Here is a 10,682-nt window from a genome sequence, read left to right on the forward strand (position 1 = left end):
TAAAAGTATGTTACAGAACCAGGTAAAAAATGTATAATTACATGTGAAGTTCATAAAATTATATAATACTATAAAATAATCCATTTGATTAATATCATTTTTCAAGAAAATAATTAACAATGCAATCCATACAAAGTTCTTTTCAATCCATGAAATAACTATATAACAAAGTGGACAGTGACAGACTGTCAGATGTGGCAGCTTGGGGCCAATGAAAAGCTAGAGGTGCTTTTCAAAAGTCTCTCCTGAAGAGGAGATCTGGTTCGATGTTTGAGACACCTTAGAGCTGCACTACAGAGAACGTTTTTGGGTCCCCGAGGATATTTCACTTGGGTTTCTGGGTGGTTCGTGTCGAATTGATGAGGATCTTTCGGGATGGCTGCAACTTCTTTTCCGGGGGTTTTTCCCATTGGCAGAGGCTTTCTCTTCTACACCCATCTCCGATCCGAATGACTTGGACTTGGCGGAGGACAGTATTGAGTGCTTGGCTGGGTTCGACGTCTTGGAGGATTCCTTGTCTTTGGCTGTGGGCGTGTTCGTCTGGGCCTCTGGGTTCCCCTGCTGGGCCCTCTTGGCTGCTCCGTCCCCCGCCCCCTCTCCAGTCCCCCTCCCAGCCCCCTCCTCCAGGCTGCCTTTAGCCTCCCCTGTCCCTGCTTGGGCTGTTGTGGTGGGCTTACCCCTGTCCGTGGACTTGCATGTCTCTTTCTGCCTCAGGGCACTCTTGAAGAAGTTAACCCCCTTTCCCCAGTCTTGCTGTTCCTTTGAGATCCCCTGGGGGGCTCTGCTGTTGGTGCCGCGGCCAAACTGGACGATCGCAGGCTGGCCATGGAGGAGCTACTGCTAGTGCTCCTCCCTCCAGCCCTCGCCCCGCCCTGCTTTCGCCCCGGCCAGCGACACCCCACTCCACTCCCCGGGACACACTACTTGCCGTGGAGGAGGAACCGCCGTTGTTCAACCCTCTCTCTGACACGGAGGTGTTCCGTGAAGTCTCCCGGCTGGCGCTCCTCTCGGCTGCTCTGGTTCTCACTGATACAGAGCTCCTCTCCGCCGTCCCGCTGGGCGACGTCTTCCTCGGGGTGTGTGCCGAGCAACTGTGGGACCCAGGGGAGCCGCCCTTCGTTTGTTTTGCGGTTTCAGGGTGCAACGTCTCTGGAGCCTGCAAGGGCTCCTTTTTGGAGGGGGTGGCTGTTTTGGCGGAGGAGGTCTTGCTGGTTTTGGTGACTGCATCCTCGCTTTTTTCTTTGAGGTCGGATGCTGTGGCCGCCATGCTTTTGGCTTGGATTCGAGAAGGAGAAGATACGTGGGTCGCAGAGGAGGTGTGGGATGGGGTAGGCGAGGGGTTGGACGGGCGCTTCTTGGGGCTCTTCTCGGTTTCAAAAGTTTTGGCCAAGCTTCTCCTGGCCCCAGCGCCCTCCCCTCCCCCCACTCCTCATTGTTTGGGCTCCTTAGTGACCGTTCCTCGACCCGGGTTGCCTGGCTCCACGATCGTGGCCACGTTATTGTTACCTCCTGCCAGGCTGGAATTCCTCAGCTCTGCCTGGGGAACAGGCTTGGAGAGCACCTGCTCCAGGAGCCTTTTAGCCCCTGCATTACCCTCCACCACCACCAGGGGTGTCTTACCTCCGACCTTTACCTCGGGTTTCGTAGAGCCGCTGAAGCAGGAGGTGGAGACCTTGTCATCAGCTGCCTCGCCTATCCTCTCCAGGGTGGGCGAGGAGGAGTGAGACTCCAGGGAGAAGTGCGAGGGCGAGTTGGAACGCAGATGGAGCTTGGCTGAGAGGGACCAGGAAGTCTTGGAGCTGTTCTCACTGATGGCCATGTTGGAGCGCAAAGAGAAGGTCTGTCTCTGGATGCTCCGCATTGCCAGGCGGGTGGAGAAGCCTCCTCGACAGAAGAGGAAAGAGAGATAAAACTAAAGCGCTGGTACTAGACTGAGTGGACTCAGAACCTGCATGTTCATCACCTCTATCAGCAGGTTTTAAGCTAGTAAAGGCTGATATTAAATAATTTTGACCTTCATCGCAAGTCAGATCACAATAGCAGTATTTGTTTTTTTTAAATACTATTCTATTTTTTTGCCCATATCATGCAGTCCTAATATACACTATACAAATCATATGTGCACATACAGGTAACTGCCAAAATAAAGGACACACCAACAAAGTTTCTTAATAGGCGTTGGGCCACCACGAGCTTCCAGAACAACTCCAATGCACCTTGGCATAGATTCTACAAGTATCTGGACCTCTATTGGAGAGATGCGATACCATTCTTCCATGAGAAATTCCATGAGTTGGTGTTTTATTGACAGTGGTGGAGAACGCTGTCTCGTGGCACCGCTTCAGAATCTCCCATGAGTGTTCAATTGGGTTGAGATCTGGTGACATACACACATTTTAAACCTCCTATGCTCCTTTGAGTCCTCTCTTACAAAGTCACTGAGCTCTCTTCTTCTAGCCATGGTAGCCAAAATAATGGGCAACTGGACATTTTAGACATGACCCTAAGCATGTTGGGATGTATTAATTGTTTAACCCTCCTGTTGTGTTTGTTTCATGTTAATTAATTCTGTGTTCCCCGTCCAAAGTGACCACCCAATTATAGCTGATTATAAATACATATATTATCACCTAATGTTGTGTTAAATCTTTTTAACAACTTAAGTTCTTGTGAACATTACAAGTTTTGAACTTCTATTAGCTATTTATGGCCTGTAGGCCTCATTGACCTGAGCTCATACAACTCGTTTTTGAGATTGAAAAAAAGCGTAATGTATGGATTATTTTGACTGTAACAAATATTCAGATAAAACATATTGTGCTATTTATCACAGATTACTTTGTGTCAAAGTTTAACAAGGACTCTCCTCCTCACCAGTGTCATGATGAAAGATATGATCAAGAGCCTCACATACAGTGTATCGCTTGGTCATTGTGCTGCCACAGAATGAATTGTGAGCAAGGCCTCAAAACAGCTTTTATATACCAGAGCCGCGAGAAACCTTCTACATACTATTGAAACAACGTTGCGATTGTTTGTGAGAATGCCAACAGGTGTGGTTCCCGTGGGGGAAAGATTCACCTTAAGAGGGTTATTCTATTAGGGAAAGGTTCCCATGGGGGTTGCCATGGAAGCCAAGAAGGGGAGTGAGGTGTGTGTATGTGCTCAAACACACATGCATGTGTGTTTGATCTGGGAGAGGAAGTGTGCCCATCTGATGATTGGGCATGTGCCTGAACTCTATTTTATACACTAATTGTAGTCTCACCCATTCATTTCTAATGACCGGTCATTTTTGACCGGGAACACCACAGGTGTACAAAAGTTAAATAAAACACCCAAAATGTAATAAAAATCATCAAAATGTATTATGTGTGTTCAGATGCCCTGTGTGGACAAAGTCATGGAACCTTATGACAATCATATGAAATTAAACTACATTTTCCAGCGATAACTTGTAAATCTGTCCAATTCGACTGGAACACAGCAGGATTATTTTATATAGGTCTCGGCTACAAAGAAATAGATTCCAATTAAGCCCTCTTGATGTTTGTAAAGTCAAATTAAAATGAAGATTATTGTTGAAATTAATTGCTCGACTGGTGTAGGTTCTCTCCATCTGTTGGTGTGCAACACTTGCATAACAAGTTAGTTGTATTTTCAGCACCAGACACTGTTCACCTCCTGTTGATTACGCTGCTGTTGCTGCCAGTTGTTTTTAAAATGTAACCTTTATTTAACTAAGCAAGACAGGTAAGAACAAATTCTTATTTACAATCACGGCCTACCCCGGCCAAATCTGGATGACGCTGGGCCAATTGTGCACCGCCTTATGGCACTCGCAATCACGGCCGGATGTGATACAGCCTGTATTCGAACCAGGGACTGTAGTAAAGCCTCTTGCACCGAGATGCAGTGCCTCAGACCGCTGGGGCCATTCGGGAGCCATGACCAATATATATATATATATTTCCAGAACATTAACCGTGTGTAGGTAGATACAGTGGGGCAAAAAAGTATTTAGTCAGCCACCAATTGTGCAAGTTCTCCCACTTAAAAAGATGAGAGAGGCCTGTAATTTTCATCATGGATACACTTCAACTATGACAGACAAAATGAGAAGAAAATCCAGAAAATCACATTGTAGGATTTTTAATGAATTTATTTGCAAATTACGGTGGAAAATAAGTATTTGGTCCCCGACAAACAAGCAAGATTTCTGGCTCTCACAGACCTGTAACTTCTTCTTTAAGAGGCTCCTCTGTCCTCCACTCGTTACCTATATTAATGGCACCTAGTGAATGACCTGCAGAGAGCTGGGACCAAAGTAACAAAGCCTACCATCAGTAACACACTACGCCGCCAGGGACTCAAATCCTGCAGAGCCAGACGTGTCCCCCTGCTTAAGCCAGTACATGTTCAGGCCCGTCTGAAGTTTGCTAGAGAGCATTTGGATGATCCAGAAGAAGATTGGGAGAATGTCATATGGTCAGATGAAACCAAAATATAACTTTTTGGTAAAAACTCAACTCGTCGTGTTTGGAGGACAAAGAATGCTGAGTTGCATCCAAAGAATACCATACCTACTGTGAAGCATAGGGGTGGAAACATCATGCTTTGGGGCTGTTTTTCTGCAAAGGGACCAGGATGACTGATCCGTGTAAAGGAAAGAATGAATGGGGCCATGCATCGTGAGATTTTGAGTGAAAACCTCCTTCCATCAGCAAGGGCATTGAAGATGAAACATGGCTGGGTCTTTCAGCATGACAATGATCCCAAACACACCGCCCGGGCAACAAAGGAGTGGCTTCGTAAGAAGCATTTCAAGGTCCTGGAGTGGCCTAGCCAGTCTCCAGATCTCAACCCCATAGAAAATCTTTGGAGGGAGTTGAAAGTCCGTGTTGCCCAGCAACAGCCCCAAAACATCACTGCTCTAGAGGAGATCTGCATGGAGGAATGGGCCAAAATACCAGCAACAGTGTGAAAACCTTGTAAAGACTTACAGAAAACGTTTGACCTCTGTCATTGCCAACAAAAGGTATATAACAAAGTATTGAGATAAACTTTTGTTATTAATACTTATTTTCCACCATCATTTGCAAATAAAATCGTACAATGTGATTTTCTGTTTTTTTCCCCTCATTTTGTCTGTCATAGTTGAAGTGTACCTATGATGAAAATTACAGGCCTCTCTCATCTTTTTAAGTGGGAGAACTTGCACAATTGGTGGCTGACTAAATACTTTTTTGCCCCACTGTACGTGTGTAGGTAGATGTGGAAAGGTAGATACAAATGATTTGTTGAAAGTTGGGGGGGTTCACACCTAGCTCAAGTTGGGGAGGGGGGGGTTTCACACCTATTAGACAATTCTTTAGTAAAGGTTGAACATTCTGTTGTTCAGCTAATAGCCCATTCCGCTATGCTTGTGAAAAACTAATGATAATACTGTTTCCCTTTTCCACATGTTAAATATTCCAATTGATAAAGTGTTTTTAGCCACAAATGGCCCCAACCCCAATTAATACATTTCGGCACAGGCGATAGCGTGCTGGACTTCGTGCTAGAATTATGACAATCAGATTAAATGAACTACATTTTTCAGCGATAACTTGTAAATCTGTCCAATTCAACCGGAACACAGCAGGACGGGTAATTATCTCAGGAACCACACCCACACCTTTTAATATACTTTGTTTCCCTCATTATTTTGGCAGTTACCTCTATGTACTGTATATGTGTCTATGGTTTTAACTCATGTGTCTCAGTCAGGGAGGACATGAATTCTACAGCGAGATTGGATGTGGGACGAAAACCAAATGAGACAGATATTCTACTACAGGGCTCCAGAATTTTTTATTTTATTTTTTTATTTTACCTTTATTTTACTAGGCAAGTCAGTTAAGAACAAATTCTTATTTTCAATGACGGCCTAGGAACAGTGGGTTAACTGCCTGTTCAGGGGCAGAACGACAGATTTGTACCTTGTCAGCTCGGGGATTTGAACTTGCAACCTTTCGGTTACTAGTCCAACGCTCTAACCAGTAGGCTACCCTGCCGCCCCATAAACATGTATTTTTTATCAAAAAGTGTTTTTGGCAGAAACGCTTACTGGAATGGAACATGTGAATTTCATGTGCCTTAATAACAAACGTGTATTCCATCCATAAATGTGAATTAAAAAAAAAATTATGAGCCTAGTTGGTCTAGCCACGGAAAAAGTCAGCAACCTTCCCACTAGCCATGATTGGCTGAGATAATGGATGGGCTGGACATGTAGCATGCTTCTGTCTATAATGTGAGCTGTTCAGTATGTGTGGATAGTCCTTTCTACAGTTGTAAGGGTTTTCCTGTGGTGAAGGAGAAGCGGACCAAAATGCAGCGTGGTGGTTATTCATGTTCTTTAATCAAGGAACTAGACATGAAATAACTAGCAAAACAATAAATGTGCGAAAACCTAAACAGTCCTATCTGGTGCAAACACAGAGACAGGAACAATCACCCACAAACACACAGTGAAACCCAGGCTACCTAAGTATGATTCTCAATCAGAGACAACTAATGACACCTGCCTCTGATTGAGAACCATACTAGGCCGAAACATAGAAATACCCCAAAACATAGAAAAGCAAACATAGACTGCCCACCCAATTCACGCCCTGACCATACTAAATAATGACAAAACAAAGGAAATAAAGGTCAGAACGTGACAACAGTGCCGTTTTTGAAAGATATAACGTTAGCCAGTTAGCGAGAACTACAAAAGTTTTGCAACTTTTCTCAACAACATTGATGCCCTGAATTTAGCAGTTGGAAAAAGTGATGGGCTACTTTCTGCATACGCCACGGTCAGTGTGAACCGGAGTGACTTGACACAACGCTGTCCAAACAAGATGTAGCTACAAACAAAATGGAGTTAAATGGTTCCAGTCTGCCGTGAAGCATTCATCCAAGTATACGGGTAAGAGTCTAGCTACATTTTCAGATATAAGTCTCTAATTTGGTCAGAAAGTCATTTTTATTGCAAGTTAAAGCATACTGTTAGTTAGCTAGCGAATGTTAGCTTGCTGGCTCGCTAGCTAACGTCACGTGTACGATCTGTGTAGTAATATTATTCGAATCAGAAATCCATTTGCACTGCTAGCTAACATTGAACCTAGTTTGTTAGCTTTAGCCTCCTGCAGATTCATACTACAGCTGACAATGTTTGTATTGGTAGTAGTATGAGTTGTGATTATGCCGGTTCATTGTTTAACTAGCTAGCTAAATGTCTAAACAATAGACTCCACTTTGACAGATGATTACATGAACATGTGTACATGTCTCGACAATAGAGACGCATCCACTTTGCTAGATGTGGCTGGTGGGTGGTTATAGCATTTCCTTCACATGACCCATGAATTTAGACAAGTGTGTCTGGTAAGCATCTAATAATTATTATATTATATTATTATAATTATAAAATATTTAAACAATATTTTTATTTGGACACTTTCTGTTTTTGATATTGCTACTATACAAGTAACCATTTCAGTATACCGTTAACACCTTCTGTATCCTGTGCATGTGACAAATAAACGTAGATATAATTTGATATAGCGTGTGTTTAGCACATGGCCTCACATGTGAATCCTTAAAGAGATGGGAGTTGCTAAGCCTTAAGAGGGTGTGAACGATCCTGAATGGTTGTAGAGAAAGAAAAGCTCTCCGGTAGGTGTACCAAAAACATTCAAGGGCCATTTTCTCAAAAGTGAGGTTACAAGTTTATCAACTTTCAAAGCAGAATTTACTCTCCCATTGTTCCTCAACTGCAGTGTCTGATTTACCATTTTCTAGCTCGAAGTCTTTACTTTTATCCAATGTAAAAAATAAAATAAAAAATAAAAGTTTGCTACATAAGACTGAATCGAGGATGCTTACAAATGTTTTCTATTGCGTGACGCCATATTTTTGGGAGGGTTCGACCATATCATGGGCTGTTGCCACCAGGGAAAAAGTTAGTCTGGGGCCCTGTACAATCTATGACAATGTTGCATCTTGTTGTTTGTAAAACTTTGCAATCAATAGAATTGTGAATTCAATTGTTTTTTTAACAAATGCATATTCTTACCTGCAACAGAGCTGTTAGCAGACCGTGAAGGGATGGTGGCCCGTCTTTGATAAAACAGTATGTAGGCGTTCTGCTTGCAGACGTCATCGTCAGATATGGCTTGGACATCGCTGTCGTCAAAGCAGTACCACATTCCATCGATGGAGTTTTTGCAGTGAGCTGCAGAATAAGGATGGGATAAAGAGGTCATTGATCATGTCACCTAGATAATTCAGTGGATTTGAATTATTTGAGTTTCTAAAAGGAGCAGGGGATATGGATTCCAATCACCTCCCTAATGCGTTTTTTTTAATAGAAAAAGCACACGTATTGCTTCCATTTTTTTTATGTATGGTGGACTGTATATTTAGCAATATGTGGAGAAAGTGACTTCCTCAAGGGCACAACAGCATTGTAACTAGGGCTAGGAATTGACATGGACCACACGGTATGATATTATCAGGTTACTTAGGTGCCGATACAATATGTATTGTGATTCTCACAATTCTAAATGTATTGCGAATCAATACATTTAGAATTGCAATTTGACGTTCCAAACGCTCACTATAGGCCTGCTGCAGAGAGAGACGAGAGAGCAGGAGAAAATGACTTTTGATCAGCCAGGGAAAGAAGAGTGCTCAAAACACGTCGGCTCACTATTTAAAAAGAAAATGGAGAACAAGCTATAGGATGATTACAGATCGATATAACTGTATTGTGCTATTGACTGTACGTTTGTTTATCCCATGTGTAACTCTGTGTTGTTGTTTTTGTCGCACTGCTTTTGCTTTATCTTGGCCAGGTCGCAGTGGTAAATGTGAACTTGTTCTCAACCGGCCTACCTGGTTAAATAAAGGTGCATTTTTATTTTATTTATACAAATTATATTGCAATGTGTAACTGTATTAAAAAAAATCCCCATCACAATGTTTTTATTTTACAAGGTAAGTTGACTGAGAACACATTCTCATAAACAGCAACAACCTGGGGAATAGATACAGGGGATATGAATGAGCCAACTGGAAGCTGGGGATGATTAGGTGGCCGTGATGGTATGATGGAATTTAGCCAGAACACCAGGGTTAACACCAGGGTTAACACTATGCTGACAATAAGTGCCATGGGATCTTTAGCGACCACAGAGAGTCAGGACACTCATTTAACATCCCATCCGAAAGACAGCGCCATACACAGGGAAATGTCCCCAACACTGCCCTGTGGAATTGGGATATCATTATTTGTTGGGGGGGACCAGAGAAGAGTGCCTCCAACTGACCCTCCAATACCACTGCCAGCAGCATCTGGTCTCCCATCCAGGGACCAACCAGGACCAACCCTGCTTAGTTTCAGAGGCAAGCCAGTCGTGGGATGCAGGGTGTTATGCTGCTGGCTCCCCTAATCCCATTGGGATTTGAGTCAGCAACCTTGTGAACTGCTATCCCTACTGCTGCCGGAACATATTAGAGTGTGTGTGCATATGTGTGTGTTGTTAGCTAACCTGTGTAATGACCTCCCGCCATTGTCCCGTGGTGGTTACAGACAGCATACAGGTCATACAGGTAGTCCTCTGGGTCGCGGCCCATCCCGTAAGGTCGTCTCCATGGCGACCAGTGCGAGGGCAGGCTCCAGCTGCTCTGGCTCCGCTTGACCATATGGGGCGCCATGTCCATCCCGATCACAGGGAACTTCACCATGTTCTGCATCTTCATCCTCCACTCCCCATCCTGAGAGGACACCACACACACAGACACACAGACACACCAAATTGGATTATATTGGTTGAGTGTGGAATGCTAACTATGCTAATGCAGATTGGTTGAGTTTGCAATGCTGACTGATCTTGTAAGAATTAACAAATATTAGTGTTGACATACACTAGTAATAGGATTTATATAAGTGTACTTTGAATTAAAAACTGTTTTTACTTGACTCCTAAGGGAATATAATGCTAACTGCACTTATACTATACACTTTGATTAGGGCAGATTGATATTTACTAGGGGGTAGGAGCTGGTCCAACTCAAGGTGCCCCCCTCCCCAAAGTTACAAATATTTACACATGACCCTCCCCTTGTTCTGTAAAATAAATTGAACACCCTCCCCCCTCATAGAATGAACTCAAAATAATGTTTATGACAACAAATAACAATAGCTGTAGCAACCCTGTGTTTATAAATGTGGATATTGACTTTGCCTCCTGGCTTTTGTGGCACAGTCGATACCACGCAGGGCTATGGGCCAGAAGGTTGAGGGTTCACAGACAAGCTCACTCCCCCTGCCTGTTTCATCAACATTTTGATGCCAGATTTATGATTCTATAAAATACATGCAATGAATTTTCCACCAAGAGGTTTCTGTGTCAAAGCACCACAAAACCAATTTTAAAAAAGCATACCGACTTCGGGCACTTCAATATCATGGTTTGCGTTTTCAACACCACAATAAATAGAAAATACATCCCTCCCTACATTGTAGGCTTACCCAGTAACGAAGGCAATCTCTGAACGTCATTAAACATTAAATCTTTCCATTCATCAATTGGCCGCTGCACAGTTTGGATAGATTGATTGATTTTCAGTTAAAAAAACAACATATA

General features: G+C 43.4%; 1 pseudogene; it reads right to left on the reverse strand.

Moving 5' to 3' along the window:
- Positions 1–325: 325 nt before the first annotated feature.
- Positions 326–9,810, reverse strand: LOC115144533 (ubiquitin carboxyl-terminal hydrolase 31-like; annotated as a pseudogene).
- Between the last annotated feature and the right edge of the window lie 872 nt (positions 9,811–10,682).

Source organism: Oncorhynchus nerka, linkage group LG16 (assembly GCF_034236695.1).
Source record: "Oncorhynchus nerka isolate Pitt River linkage group LG16, Oner_Uvic_2.0, whole genome shotgun sequence".
NCBI classification, from domain to species: Eukaryota; Metazoa; Chordata; class Actinopteri; order Salmoniformes; family Salmonidae; genus Oncorhynchus; species Oncorhynchus nerka.